We start from the raw sequence: 15564 nt of genomic DNA, 5'->3' as shown, positions 1-15564 counted from the left end.
TTAAACTTCCCTTAACTATACGAATAATTTTCACTTGAAAAGTTAAAAAAAAAAATTGGCCTAAATGCATTCCACTTTAAGCCATTTTACTTTCGAGAAGAGGTTAGTGGATTAGATTAAAACAGTCCCCACACCCTTTGTGGGTCCTTTAATTTCCCTTTAATGGAAAAGGGGGTAATGGTAATATCGAGCTATCTTGCTAGTACAGTTTCAAGTACAAAAGAAGGACAGTAGGAGTGGCGATTTTAATTATCTATGTAAATTAAACCATGTGCTACAGTCCTGTGATTGAAACTCATTACTTTAACTTTATTGTTTAGTTATGAGTGTAAACCTCAGCTCAATTAAATTATGAACCACATCCTAATGGGTCCGCACAATCAGTCTCTGAAAGGAGAAGGAGAAAAAGATAGAGACGGGGAGGAAGAGTGGGGCGGCCACCCTTTGTGTTACCATCCCAAATACACGGTTAAGAGACACGCACTGTAAGCTGTCTTTGTGAAAGGGAAATAGGCCATGATTATAGGCTGTCATAAATTAAAGTGAAAAGTGTTAGGACATGCCTCCCTTTATTTTGTCCACTTTACCAAACAAAAAAAAAATGTAATTCTGGGACTCTCTCAAATTTATGCATATGCTTTAGTACCGCAAGTGTGAGATTTTCCCTACTACGTGACATTTCTTTTAATGTTCAGGGAGCGTTCCTTTTCATTACGGCAAACAAAGGTCATCCTTCTCCTCCATTTTCACCACCTCGGGAGATTGCTCATAACTGTCACATCGAGTAATATCCATTGACTGTAGACTAATTGTCCTTAAAGTATGTATATTAAAAATCCTAATTGTACTGAGAATAATGCTTCATCTCCCCTTGAGTCGCCACCATCAGATCTGTTTCTTCACATGGGACATTTATTTAGAAATTGTTTTCCTTCACTCGGAGTCATTGAGGACATTCGAAATGTCAGAGTGACGGGATTAACTTGAAAAATGGCACTCACTCTACAGGTGTACTCTAAGTGCAAGTTTTAAGGTAGGCACCTTTAATTAGCACTTAATTGGGGCATTTACTCTGGGTCGATTCTTTCGTGGGATTATATTTCTTATCCCACTTGTGGTATTTTGATTCGTAACAATGACACACAGGAGAATCTAATAATTTGAAATTTAATGGGTAATTAAAGATATTTGACTTTTCTGGCTGAGGTCATTACTATTAGTGATAACAGTCATAAGGGGAAACATCTATTAAGCACGTATCATGTGCCAGGAACCATGCCGAGCCTTCGGCAGGCATCACTGTACATAATTTGAAACAATGAGGCTATTAAATGAAGATGGTATCATTATGTATTACTTCATTCTAGACTTGGGGATACGGAGAAGACTCACAGGGTCTCAAAGCTGCTGGGTGGCAGAGCAAGGATTTGGACCCAGGTTGGCTTGACTCCCAAGCCCATATGCTAGAAACAATAAATTGGGAGAGCAATGTGTGATAGGCAAATGGGAAGCAAAACTGAGGGTGAAGAAAGGATGGTGTTTAGTGTCCTTCATATCTGCCTGTCTTCCCATAGATACTGTATTATTTGCTACATTTTCCAAGGTAATTCAGTGGGTCCTGTTGATTTCCTTCTGCAGTACTGCCGAGCAGAAATTGGCTCTCAATAAGTAGGTGTCTTGTTTAGTTTAATTGATGCTTCTTTTTTTCAAAGAAAAATGTACTTCTTTAGCTTGGAATATATACATATATTTATATAATTTTTCAAAGTTATACTTGTTCTTCCTTGTGCAGCGGTACAGGCTCATCTCTTAAAAGCCCTTTACCTCGCTCCCACTGATATGAATTTCCTTAAAATAATATTGTACCCATGGCCATCCCTGTGGTACATTACTCTGTAGCTAGTCAATTTTTAAGTTACATCAAAGCAAGCTAGCTGTCATTAACTATCTGTAAAGCTCACCTTATCCTCTACAAAAACACCATCCGTCCTCCAAGAATACTTTGAATGAGAAAGAAAATAGATATAGAGAAGCAGAATTGGTGCTTCACATCATAAACCGTCTCAATAATTTTTTGAGAAAGGGGAGGGAAGATGCTGCTGGCATCTAAACCGACTTTAGTTTTGTATTTCGTTCTATCTTGGTTTGTGTTTGGACTGGGGAAATTGACCTACAATTAGATTCCCGTTGTCTGGAGAGCCGTAGCTATACTCCCAGGATTCTGCTACATACATTTGTAACCCTCACACCCAGCCTGTTCTCAAGTGCCAATAATGACGTCATATTCTTTAACATTTCTCACGTGGGATGAGATTGATGCCAAGTCATTATGCTGTGGGCTACTAGAAAGTATCTTGAGAGAAGGACTGAAGATCCTGTTTGAATATGATATCAGATCAGTCGTAGTGGCTTCGCTGCCTTCCATGGTTTGCTCTATACCGTTTGTCCCACAACTTTAGCATAGGTAACGAGAAAAAGTAACCTTGGTGAAGAATTTGCACCCACACAGACTGCGTCTGGTAAACCAGAAATAAAGCCTGTACTAATCAACCTTGACTGTTCTCCAAGGAAACAAAGGGAAGACTTAGAAGTCAGAATAGAAGTGATTGCTTGGTTCTGAGAATAGTCCGGAGGGCAAAAAAAAAAAAAAAAAAAAAAAAAAAAAAAAAAAGGTAGTAAGGGTGTAAACCGATGAGTTAGGTCTTTAGGTGAAAGTGGGAGGGAGCGTCACACTGATGCTTTCTTTATCCTCCCTGGGCCAGAGTCTTCCTCCCATCACTAATCAGCAGCCTTAATGCTTATTTTCTACCAATCCCTGCAGCAGATTAGAAATCAGACGGTCACAGAGGGATCTGAGGCGATCGTAGCAGTCGGCGTGGCCATTAACTATGTTTGTAGCAGAGAGACAGTCATTTCTCCTTGTTGAATCTTAATTTTCCCCTCTCCGAAGAAGAAAATGGACACGAGTGGTGATTACAAGCTCCCATTCGTGAGTCATCAGTGGCTCGTGTGCCTGGCAGGCTGCGCGTGGGCAGTATACATGAGCTGGGCAAAACACGAGTGGCGATCCATTCATTATGCCTGCCGTGAGCATCCAAAGGAAACCGGCAAGGGTACACGGGCCTGGGAGTTCCAGCCACGCATTTAGTCAATTCCACTAAGGTGAGGGCCTAGGTTATTAAGTGAGGAGGGAAGCCTTCATTTCTGTCTTTTCGTATGAGGTGTGGGATTACAGTGGATTTCCTCAGTTGAGGCGGAAGTTCACAGAAGCAATTCTGAGAGTCGCTGTCAGTCTTTATAGGTACTTTGAATAATGTTTCCCATAAGGTGCATGATCATCGGTGTGTCAAAATACTTCATTTTACGTGGACATCCTCGCGCAGGATGTTAAGGACTGTGACAGTGTGTAATGACCACCACATTTATTTGATATTCTATAGAATATAATCCCTATACTCAGGCCGCTTCATCCTCATTGGCTACAACAAAATTCATCATAGGCGCGCCTTTGGTCTTCTAAATAGGCAAAACAGAAGACAGTCTTACTTCTTTTTCCTGATCTTTCTTTGGCAATATATTTAGCTTCCTAACTACATCTCTTAGGTTCTGAACACAGCTGAGGTTTGTTATAAAATTATTTTTAAAATATGGCCTATCCATTGCCCTCCAGTGGCACAGATGTCAGAATGGAACCCCGGTGAAAGCAATTTAATTTTTTTCCCCTCTGTCTGAACCTTTTTATGGTGTCTGCTTTTATGAAGTAGTTTTCTTGTGTTTTTTCCCTCTTTTATAATTTTTAAACAGCTAAGTTGCAGTATTCTATCTTCTGGCGAGGCAAGGATGATAAGAGTGGTCGCAGGGCGGTTTTGGTTGTCAGTGCCCTTAAATGATAATTGATTAGTACACGAATAAAGATGTGACAGAGGATTGGATTTTGCAAGAAAACGGGGCTAGGTGTGACTGGTTTGAAGATACGATTTTACTGTGGAGGAGTTGAAACACAAAGGTTTCCCTGAAGTCTCATTTTTCATAGGCATGAGATACAATCTGTAACTCATTCCACTGAGGTTCTGGCCATTTGTTGGGTTTAATTTAATTTGATAGAAAGCAAAGAATAACGGTTTACTTCGAGCTCTCTTTTGTCTTCCTTAGTAGCGTGTCACTTATATGACCCGAGAACTCGGGGAGGGGGTGGGGTTTGCAAAGGCCTCTTTAAACCATGCCTGCACTTACTTACATGACCATTCAAATGTGTTTTACTTGGAAATGTTTAGAGGCGATAAAACACAAAACACCTTTTCAGTGAAAGGAAGGCAAACAGCAAACATGCGCTTGAATTGGGGTGTGAGAAACACAGCTTAGCATTACGACAAACATACCATTGCCTTATGAGCCATTTGAATGTGCCTATCATCTGCACAGCCTCAGTAGGTAGGTTTTTAAGTGTTTGTTTTGGCATGTTAGGCCCTAGCTTTGGTAGACTTGGCAGTGATGGAAAATTCTAGAATGGCTGTGTTAGAGTAAGTGCGTGGCAGGATGGACTGGGTCTGTCTTTATCAGCTCTAAAAAAGTGTACTTATCCTTAGCTGGGGAAGTCAGTTATGCCCAATGATTCCACCTCAGCCATCCCGCAGAGACTCTCTTGTTTCTCAAAATACCACACCGTAGACATTCAGGAGCCACATCTCTGGGAGGAAAAGCAGTTTCTCCTTCACTGACATCCTATTGTTAGCCGTTGTGTTGACTTGGCTGCGCTCATCATCCTGCTGACTAAGGCCCCGCTCTCCTGGGTATCTCTGTGGTTGAATCAGAACTAGAGTTCTTTGGGTAGGAACACGAATAAAGTTCTTGTGTTCTGCTAGCCACTCCTTTAAACGGCCAGAGGACCATTACTCTACAGAGTAGAAAAGAAATGGGTATGGACCTCCCTTGAAAACAGAGTTTGAAACTCTTCGCTCTTAAGCTCGGTGACCACATGACCTTGCACGGCCGTTACGGTAGAACATTTTCAACCTCGGTCTCTCCTATTATCCATCCAAAAACCCGCTTGAGTATCAGGGCACAACTCCAGAAAGTAGAAAGCCGTGGTCCTTTTCCTCTTCAAAGGAACCAGCTCTGTTACAGAGGGAAGACAGAATCCACTGGCTTCCTAAAAAAAAAATTCCTGTGTACACGCTAAGTACTTAGGAACTCCGGAGATGGCTATCATGGGTATGATGCTAAGGAACACCCAGAGGTGCTTCCGGGTTTGGAATAAGGTGATGGATGCAGTATTTCTGTAAGCTGGACAGCGGCGATAATTAAGAATGAGAACTGGCAAGTAGTCATTAGGGGAGCTGGTGCGAGGTTTCAGAGGAATGAGAGAATCCTTTGGAAGGGTCAGAAACATCCTTAGATTTGCCGCCTGACCCCGAGGACTGACAGGTTGAACTTACCTCAGCACAGCGTGGAGCCAGAGCGAGCGCAATGCCTACAAATAGGACGGTCTGCGCTGAGCTAGAAATGCGCACCCTGTCTGAGCGATGGCAAGGAGAATCCTCTGAGCCAGCAGCAACGTGCAGGTAAATACAAGAGTGAGAGAAAAGTCGTTCTGGCTCCTGTCCACGAGAAACAGAGTTCCTTTGAAATCTGGCAGATAATGTCATTGGCGAATGTCCATCTAAGCGTGGAACTTACACAGCTAGATTTGCAGACCACTTGCACGGGAGCAGACCTGGAGCCCCAGTGGGACTCGCTTCCAGTGTGCTCAAGGTATAGGTTGCAGGTAAAATGGACTGGGATCTCTGCAACATTAGGAATACAAAGTTAAGTACTTGTAGCAGGAAAAAAAAAGGATAGGTTATATACAGTACTGATAATTCACAGATCTTATATGATTTCTTTAAATCAAGAGGCGTACTTTAGGACACATTTTATAGAGTGACTTTTTATGTATTTTATTGCTGTTTATTTTCATGCTTTGGCTGCTCATTCCATCATACGAGCAATTCTTTATGGAATCATTTTATTATTGGCCATGGAGGCAAAGTACTGTAACATGGGGATACCAAAAAGGAAGATTTCAGAGCCTTCTCTGGGGAAAAAAAAATTAGCAAAAGATAGGTAAGTCAGTCATAGGCCAGTATTTCGTCTTCTACAAATACTTGGGGCAAATAAAAATAAGAAAATTTCTATTTTTTCATTAATTACATTCATTTGGCCAAAGGGAATTTTATCCATTTTGTTCATTTGATGAACTGTTTTGTAATTTTGGTTGTAAAACAGCTACAGTGCTAGCCTCAGGGCACATTTTTCTCCAGAATTGTATATTGATAATGATTGAATTGCAGTGCCAAGAGTGTACCAAAATATCTGTGTACTTACACTCTTGGTACTAATAAAACCATCTCTAAAGGGAGCGCCTCTGAAGAGATCTCACAGCAGTTAAGGACACAAGTTTGTCTTCTAGGGGAACTGGGTTTCACTCTCAGTACCCATAGGACAGCTCACAACCATCTGTAACTACAGTGTCAGGGGATCCTATGACCTTCCATAGCACCCATGGGCACTAGACACATATGTGGTACACAGATGGACATGTGGCCAAAATACCCATATACATAAATTTTTTAAGGAGTGGTGGCAGAGATTGTAATAATCTGATGTGATCCAGATTTCTGCAGAAAGCACTGAATACTGAATGAAAGACATTGATAAGTAGGTTTGTCTGCTAGAATTAGAAACACACTTACCTGTGGAATGAATTTTATTAGCAGAGGGGGCCTTTGACCATGGGAACCATGCTAAGAACTTGAAGTAGGAAAGTATTCAGATGTACAGTACATTATGTCAGAGATGCCAATATGGGGTCTTAAAGGGAAGGAGAAAGCATCCCTTTCAAAGCCAGGGAGGAGCTTTATTTAGAGATATTAAGATAAGGGTAAGGGCAGTAGTCAGGCTGGACAGAGAGATAAGAGTAGACCCAGAAGAGAGCATTCAAAAGACTCCCTAAAAGGAAAATATCTGACTTCTGTATCCTTTTAGGAAGTGGTGGACCTTCTCTACTGAGCCTGGATGACACGGAACATGGAGGACCAGGGACTGGTTAGGAAGATGAATTCGTCTCTGGAACCCACAGGGTAGATAGCTTCTTTAATCTGTCTTAGAGGACGGCTGTAATTCCTTCCTGCCTCGAGATCTGGCCACTTAGAATAACCAGAGACTCAAAGGGGAAGGCCTATAATTGAACACATGGCAAAATCCCCGATTGATCATGGTAAAAGCCTGGCGGGGTGGTCACCATGGGGTGGTCTCTGCGACCTGGAATGGAAAGAGATTCGATATCTGTACTGTAGAACATGCGTTTGAAACGTGAGCACACGCCCCAAACTCTAAATGATCATCATTGATATATCACCCTGAGACATTTTAATGAGAAAAGATAGAGAAGTTGATTCTTTGCAGATCTCTAGGTGCGATCCTAGTGAAAGTAATGGATAATGACTCTTGGATGCCACCCTCCAAAGCTATCTCCCATCTCTCATGAAATGCTACACCTAGAATCCTAGCTTTGAGCATGGTCTTGTTGAAGAGCTTATTGTGGCAAGAGGAATCCATCCATCCTATATCCTTTCAAATGATATCCACCTTCTCCTGAGGCTGATGCTGTACTAAACTGCATTGAAATGCAAAGGCACCTCGATCTAATGATTTTCTGCATTCCATTTACTTGCTGATTATTAATGAGCGCTTCCTGAGTTGTATCCCTGTGATTTTTGTCTTGAAGACTACTTTCAGGGCTTGAGCATCACATTCAAGAGGCCCAGTCCGAGTTCTGCGTGAGCAGCTTCATTAAAATTCTGTCCTGCCCCTCATCTGACTCACACTTTATAATCTATCAGAACACCTGTTTCCTTTCTAATGGCCACGAGGCAGCTCAAAACACGGTGGTATTTAGCATTTAATAATGAGCACAAGATATGTATTTTTGACACTTTAAATTTTCTTTAGAAAAGTGCACGGGGGAAGAAAAAAAAGCCAAGCTTGAATGAATTATCTAAACTTTTGCAATTTCATAACAGGGATCTCACCAACTTATTTGAAGCTGTGTATCAGACAGTGCCTTCTCTCCTTGGCAGCGGCCATGATGTAGCTAACTAGGAAGGGACAGACGGGGGAAAATAACTTTAAAATGTCACTGCATAAGCTAATGGTGATGCAGAAAGTGTTTCAAGGAGAGTCTGCATTAACACACTTCCTATTTACATACCAATCTCACAGACTCGCCATTGTACTTTTTGCTGGGAGAGAAAGCTACGAAGCCTAATGTCACTGGTAATACCTAGATATGTTTTTAATTTAGTGACTTTAGTTAGTGTTGGTCACTGCATATATTTATTTCCTTTAAGTTTGGTCATTTAGACATGTAATTATTAAATGGCCCTCAATATAATTGTTATCTATTTGAAATCCTTCCAGGGAGGGACAGGGAGATAATGGATGGTCTCACAAGGGTGAAAGTCTCTCACTATATTATGTAAATGAATAAATGTCTCTTAGCGCTTAGGAACTGCTATGGTTGTAAGCATTAATAGAGGATATACTGCAGGTTGATTATTGTAATACAGTTATCATCAGTGAGTGGATTAAAGGATCTCTCTCTACTGAGAGATATGAATGAATGTCTTTATTTGTACCCTACTGGGTCATTGACAAATGCAAGTTTTTTTTTAACTTGCAGTGGAAACACTGAAAAACAAGCACAGTAAACAAACAGGTTCTTGCTTTGTCCCCTTCCCTGTTTGTGCTGCCTTACAAACACTGTCATGGTTCAATGTAGCAGCTAGCTGATGCCTGCGATGTCCCTCAAAGTGACAGCTGAGGACATATAGTGGGGAAGATAGAAGGAGGTCTTTCAAGGGTGTCAGGTTTAGGTCCTGCAGAAGAACTTCAATCTAAGTTCATGTCCTGTCTTGCTCGGCTTCTGGTCCAAATCTAGACCCCAAATAACGACTTTCAATTTCTCTCTGATATCCCCACTGCAGTATCAATAAAATGCGCCTGCATTTTACAGTTCCCTCCATTTTCCCCCAGATAAGTCTGCTCTGTACTATATCCCCTTCCTGAGGTTCCATTTTCATAAATCAAAAATGCCCATTTTGGGATATCCAGTTATAATACAAAGCTCTACCTGGAGTTAATAAGGAGGATGGGGAAGCTCATTTTATGGGGTAGGAGAATGCTCACACATTCCAGATAATACCTCACAAATGAGCCAGGGACCTGCCTATAATATGTCATTAGTTGTCTAACCTTACAACCAATACAAAAGTCCAGACTGGGTGATCAGTGCAAGGTGACAAAGTGCATTGGCCATCAGTGTTGAGTTAAAGTTGCCACAACTTTGGGAACAATATTTGTTATATATTTTCATTGGGTACTGATTTTTTATTTTTTTAAAAAGACTAGTCTACTAGAAAAGCAACTTCCAAGTGACCTTAACAAAAAAAGATATATATATTTGAAATAGTTTGAGGGAAGCAATGTAAATTGTTTGCACGGCGCTCGAAAGGTTGACCAGTGTACTCCATATGGAGCAAGTAACAAAGAACCATGGGAAGATGAGAAGAGGAAAGCCCTTTGGGGCTTAACAATTACATGAGGAGGAACAGCTTGGCTGGGATGAAGTTAGGCCTTGTTAAAGAGAAGTCATGTGGCCTATGCTGGTGACATTTTGTAAGCTCTATATAAGCTAAGTATTATATAGAGAATATGGAAAAGCCAATGTGTTCATTCACACTTTGGTCATTAAGTACAGGATTCTAGTTTGTCATGTTTTCTCCCTCTTGTGACACAGGGAAAGCAGCATGTTTATAACAAACAAAAGCTATTTCATTATATTTTAGACTATGAAGTTGTAATATGTATGTGTTTACACACACACACACATATATATATACACCTATATCATTTATATCTACATCTACATGTATAGCATATATAGTATATTCATATATATTGTTAAAGTATATAGATAGATAGAGAATACACACACACACATACAGAGAGAGAGACAGAGACAGACAGACAGACAGACAGACAGACAGACAGACAGAGACAGAGAGAGAAAGACTCATCTAACATACATGTGCTAATTTTGTGATACATTTTCCATTGGGTTTATCCTAATGCTGAGCTTATAACAGGGCACTATGTAACTGCAATGTGGTTGATCATATAAGGCCCTTGACTCTAAGTTTTGCCCCCTAGATCTGCCACTGATAAATGTGTAGACCAATAATGTCAGCTCAGATAGAACTTCTAAGACATTGAATCACTCAACAGAGAATCTCCTTGCTTATGCCCAAACCAAACATTTTCATTGAATAAGGATTCTCTGAGTGCTAGGCTAGGTCCCACTGAGATGTATATATATTAAGGTATTTGGACTACACATGCTCATAATATTACACAAAATACCCAAGGGATTAAGGGGTGAGTCATATACACATATTGGGTCTTAGAACCAGCAACCCAACAGCGACAACCCTTAAGTTACTTTCAAAATTAAAATCTCCATGGGGTCTTAATGTCTTCATGTCTAAGAAAAAGCCTGAAATTACAAGGTCAGGAAAATAAAACTGTTTTAGCCAGATTGCCAACTGAAATCATTATCTTTGTTGTAATTCTTAATTTTTAAAAAGTAATATTTTTCACACGAACAATCTTAATTTACATAAAGACACTCGAGAATACGGGATATCTAATGACACTTTCGGCCAATGTGAGTTTTAACTTTAATGTGATGCTTATATTTTCTTTAGGTTGTGATAAATTAGCTCAGCCGGCTATATGAAACAGCATAGATAGTACTCTGAAACTGAGGAAACATGGTTGGAAGTGAGAATCCTGACTTACTGTTTCGTGAGCATAGGCTAAATGGAGCCTAAACATTTAATTGAAGTTAAAATTAGAGTTAATGCTACTAGATATTTAATCAACAAATGCTTTAAAATACCTAGCAAGAAGCGGTGGGAAGAGTGCAAATTTGAGCATCAGAGTATTTTGGTAGTCTCTGTCACCAGTATATGTCCATGCTAGACTAGGTCCCATTGAGCTGTTTGCATCAACACGCTTGTACTGAGGATGATCATATAACATCACATGAAGTAGTTAGGAAACAGCAGGCTCTCTGCAGGAGGCCGAGAGATAGCTCAGATAGCATATTATCAAACCTGGTGAATGGTGTAGCATTTTCAGATGAATGTTGCGTTTCCGGATAATCTCATGCTTGTCGTTGAGAAGCAAACTCATTTATGCTCCACCAGGAAGGGGTAGGAAGGATTTTGTCATAGAATAATAATCCATCAAAATGTTCGAAAAGTCAGGTTATTATGTATGAGGAAGATGAAGGAAAAACTCATAGAGTTAGGACATTCTAAAGGTGGATTGTTCTAGACCCAAAAATTACTACATAAATCTTTGCAAAATAGGCCCCATGGTTTATCATCCAGATATTCTGTCTCTGGTATATGTGGCATGTGTGTGTGCATGTCTGTGTGTCTGTGTGAGTAGTGTGTGTGTGTATGTATATATGTGTGTCTGTGTGAGTAGTGTGTGTGTGTCTATGTGTGTGTCTGTGTGAGTAGTGTTTGTATGTGTGTGTGTGTCTGTGTGTGTGTGAGTAGTGTGTGTGTGTTTGTGTGTATGTGTATCTGTGTGAGTAGTGTGTGTGTCTGTGTGTGTATGTCTGTGTGAGTAGTGTGTGTGTGTATGTGTGTCTGTGTGAGTAGTGTGTGTGTGTCTGTGTGTCTATGTGTGTGTCTGTGTCAGTAGTGTGTGTGTCTGTGTGTCTGTGTGTGTATGTGTGTGTGTGTGAGTAGTGTGTGTGTACATGTGTGTGTGTGTGTGTGTGTGTGTGTGTTTTCTGTTTGTCTTCATCCTGTGGCAGCATAATGGGATTGCTTTATAATATATCTGGATCCCTCTCCATTTGACTTACCCGCAGCTCTAAGTTTTTAACTGCCGACTCATTTCCTAGTACAAGTTTAAATCCTGAAATGCTGCCTTGGCTCAGTTTTCTATTGTGCATGTGCTAAACCAAGGCTCGTCTTGATTACTTGTAAGCCAGGGCTCACTCTCAAGTAATAGCCCAGTCTTGGTGAGATTAAGGTAAGAGATGGATCACTTGGGCAACGTCCTGTTCACATAGACCAGACTGTTTTGGTAATGATGAAGTAAATTAGTGCCATACATGCTATACATAACTAGAGGTAAGGCTTGCCAAAAAACAAAACAAAACAAAAACAAAACAAAACAAAAAACAAAAAACCACTTTTCAACCTTTCCTATTAGTGAGCTAAGCCTTGAATATTGCTTGAACCACGATAAGGCAAGGATATCACTACTCGAATGTTTGAGACAAGAAATAGTTTTATTTTAGCCTCTCTGAACTCTGTAAGATAAATGTTTAAATGAGATTCAAACTTTGCATCAGAAGCATATCCATTGATGGTAAAGAGATGTCTGTGGCAAGGCTAGACGTACATGTGCCAGAGATAACGGAGTGCGCTCAAGACTGTGTAGAAGCATCCGGGCACATGCTGGTTTTTGCTGAGTCCTGGAGAATCAACTTCTGACTGGTTAAAAAAAAATCATTATTTCCTGAATTAGTTACAGCAATATAGACTCCATGAGTTCCTAGGGAGTTCTAGTATTGCATTAAGGAAAATAGTTCTGTTGTGTTGGAGTGTGAAATTTATGCAGAGTAGAGCCCAAATGTGACTTGACCCCCTGAGGCACAGATAGGTGTAAAAGTTTGCTAATATGACAACATATTAGGCATTCCCTTATTGGAGTGTCTGTGATCACTGTAAAAAAATCTCTTTTAGGAATAAAATTTAATTAACTCTCTCTCTCTTTTTCTCGCTCTCTGTTGCGCTCTCACACTCAGGCTCTCTCTCACTCTCTCATTCTTGCTATCTCTCTGCGTCTCTTCCCAAAAAAGCATTGCTATATAATTCTCACTTACATTATCTTTGGGAATCTAAAGTCACCGTTTAATTGTCAATTTATGTAGCCTAATTATTGAGGTTTTTCTCAAGGCCTTTTAATCTTTTTAATAAATGTGTTATGACCTACTCACTAGCCTTTCTCTCATCCCCTTCAAAAGTCACCATTTGCGTTGTTCTTCGAATATTTTAAATATCTATAGCCTTTAGTGCATTAAACATCACTTACATCACGGCAAGACCCCTTTACAGTTAAATATGAATTGACTTAAATGTTCTGGATAAATTAGTTTGCTTAGAAAAAGTCATATTTGGAGATGGACTTGGAGTATTTCCTTTGATAGATGGAGGGCATGGCTACACTCCTCCTGAATAAACATGATGTTCTATTACACATGTCTTTACAGTACACTTTATTTCAATAATCAAGGAAGACCCAGTGAACGCTGGTGATTTTGACAGGTGGAGGGAGAGAGGGAAGAAAGCGACAGGCCAGCAGTGACTGTCTACCTTGATGCTACACTAATTATCTGGATGGTCTCAGGATCCTCCTTAGCTTTCTCTGAGTCTACACTGCCTATTTGTAAGACGGATGCAGAAGAGTATGCAACTTTCAGGCCTCCCCCCCCCCTTTGTCTTTATTTCATTCCAGATAGAAGAGTCATTGTTTATGGCCTTCATGAAGTTAGAATATAAACTCTGAGTTTGAAAGGAAAATATAATCTATACAAGAATCCACGCTTTTCATATTAAGATAAGAGTGCTTCAGCAGAGATTTAAACATAAATGAGTGGCTCTAATCATACCTGGATTCGGAGATTACCAGAACCCTGGAAGATACGATCATTGTACCCTACTTCACCAATGCCCCATCCCCCAAAAATCTACATCTCCGAGGGATTGCACCCTTGTAGGTGCGCTTTGCTAAAATGAATTGTAAAATCTGGTGTGGGTAGGCACATACGGATTTAGTCTCCATTCTCTTGTCAGGAGTATGAAACTCGGAAGCCCCTGGGGAGAGATTCCCTCTGTAGTCTAGGGAGGCAATTCCCCTGTGGTCTCTTTCGGATTCTAGGAACTGTTGGTACACTTTGGGTGGTGGCGATCTCCCTCTGCTGCATTTTATTTCCTCTTTTCCTGGTGTCTATTTCAATCACTCTCTGCCTTTCCTAGAAAAGATACAGGTAACAGCATTGCAGAGCCACCCAGATAGCTCCAGTAAGGCTTTTCCTTTCACGATTATAGCCAGTATAGTCCTCTTGACATATAAGGACTCCTCACTTTTTCTACAGAACAGTTACATATTCCAGGGCTTAGGACCTAGACTTATTGGTCATCTCACTGGTAGGTAACAAATGTATTTCTTTTCCTGTGGTTGTAGCACCCTAAAGAGAAGAGGGTTTCTTTTGATGAAGGTTCCAGACGATAGTCAATCAAGGCAGGGGAAACAAAGCAGCTGGAGCTTGAACCAGCTGGTCACAACTTGGCCACAGTGAGAAGAGCAGCAAATGCCTGCTTGCTTGTTTCTCCCTATTCCAGAAAGCCAAAGAGGTGAAAGTGGTACTCACAGTAAGCGGGTCTTCCCAACTCAGTTAACACAGTCAAAATAATCCTTCACAGGTATACCCAGAGTCCCTCTCTCAGGTGATTCTAGATTCTGTCAAAAGGGTAATTACCACTATCACCACAATAAGTAACTAGTTAGAAACTCCATAGTCTTGGAGGTGATCCCCACACAAAAGTTGCCTGGGTGCTGCACACAGGAGTGCAGGCTCTCCTCTGTTTGACCAGAGTTTCCAATTTAGAAGGGAAAGCTGTAAGTCTGAATTTCGCATCTGTATGTTTGCACTGTACTCTGGCATTTGTTGTTGGAACATTGAAGAAGAGGTGCATGGGACAAATATGCAGGATTCCCTGCAAGGCCTGCCAGGATGCAATCTCAGGAAAACAGAGTAAAATTACCTTTGAGAGAGCACTTTGTACCCATATCCATTAACTCAACAGATAGTTCTTTGGTACCTAATAGAATAGTATTTATTTTGGATTGACCAGGGGAAGACCTTGCTGCTTTGAGAAAATAGCTCCCAAAATGCATCTGCCATTGCTCTTAAGAAGGAGAGAAAGCATTAGTCCAAGGTTTCCATTGATCAGATGCTGCCTGTAACTTCACGCTCTTCAGCAAGATCAACCGTGCGTCATGATCATGAAATGAAGATCCGAATTCTGTCTTAAATGTGAGCTGTTGTTTGAGTGGGTTGGAGATAATGGTTGCCCTGGGCTGCCTAATATTTCACAATTACTTTGTATGCATATTAGTTATTCCTGGCTGTTATTCTTCATGGGGAAAGAAGGCCACACCACTCGCTTTTCCCTTGACCCCCTTATCTCTTCAATAAGTGCTTTCGAGTTAGGCCACAATGTTTGGACATGAGTCCCTCTGTTTCATTTGCCTTTGGCTGTTAAACTTCTGGCTTCTTTAGTACAAGGAATAGGAGGTGTTTTATTCTGACCTGGCCTTCAACAAATTGTCAGCATCAAATGTCTTATCTGAAAGGTACACTACTTATAGCACCTC

At 40.7% G+C, this 15564-nt stretch overlaps 1 protein-coding gene across 5 annotated transcripts in view; it reads left to right on the top strand.

Moving 5' to 3' along the window:
* Nucleotides 1–15564, top strand: part of Tenm2 (teneurin transmembrane protein 2) — a 1226262-nt gene that overhangs the window by 485988 nt on the left and 724710 nt on the right.

This window comes from Rattus norvegicus, chromosome 10, assembly GCF_021556685.1.
Source record: "Rattus norvegicus strain SHRSP/BbbUtx chromosome 10, alternate assembly SHRSP_T2T, whole genome shotgun sequence".
NCBI lineage: Eukaryota > Metazoa > Chordata > Mammalia > Rodentia > Muridae > Rattus > Rattus norvegicus.
Note: the sequence above shows the minus strand (reverse complement) of the source record. Positions and strands in the feature narration are given on the sequence as shown.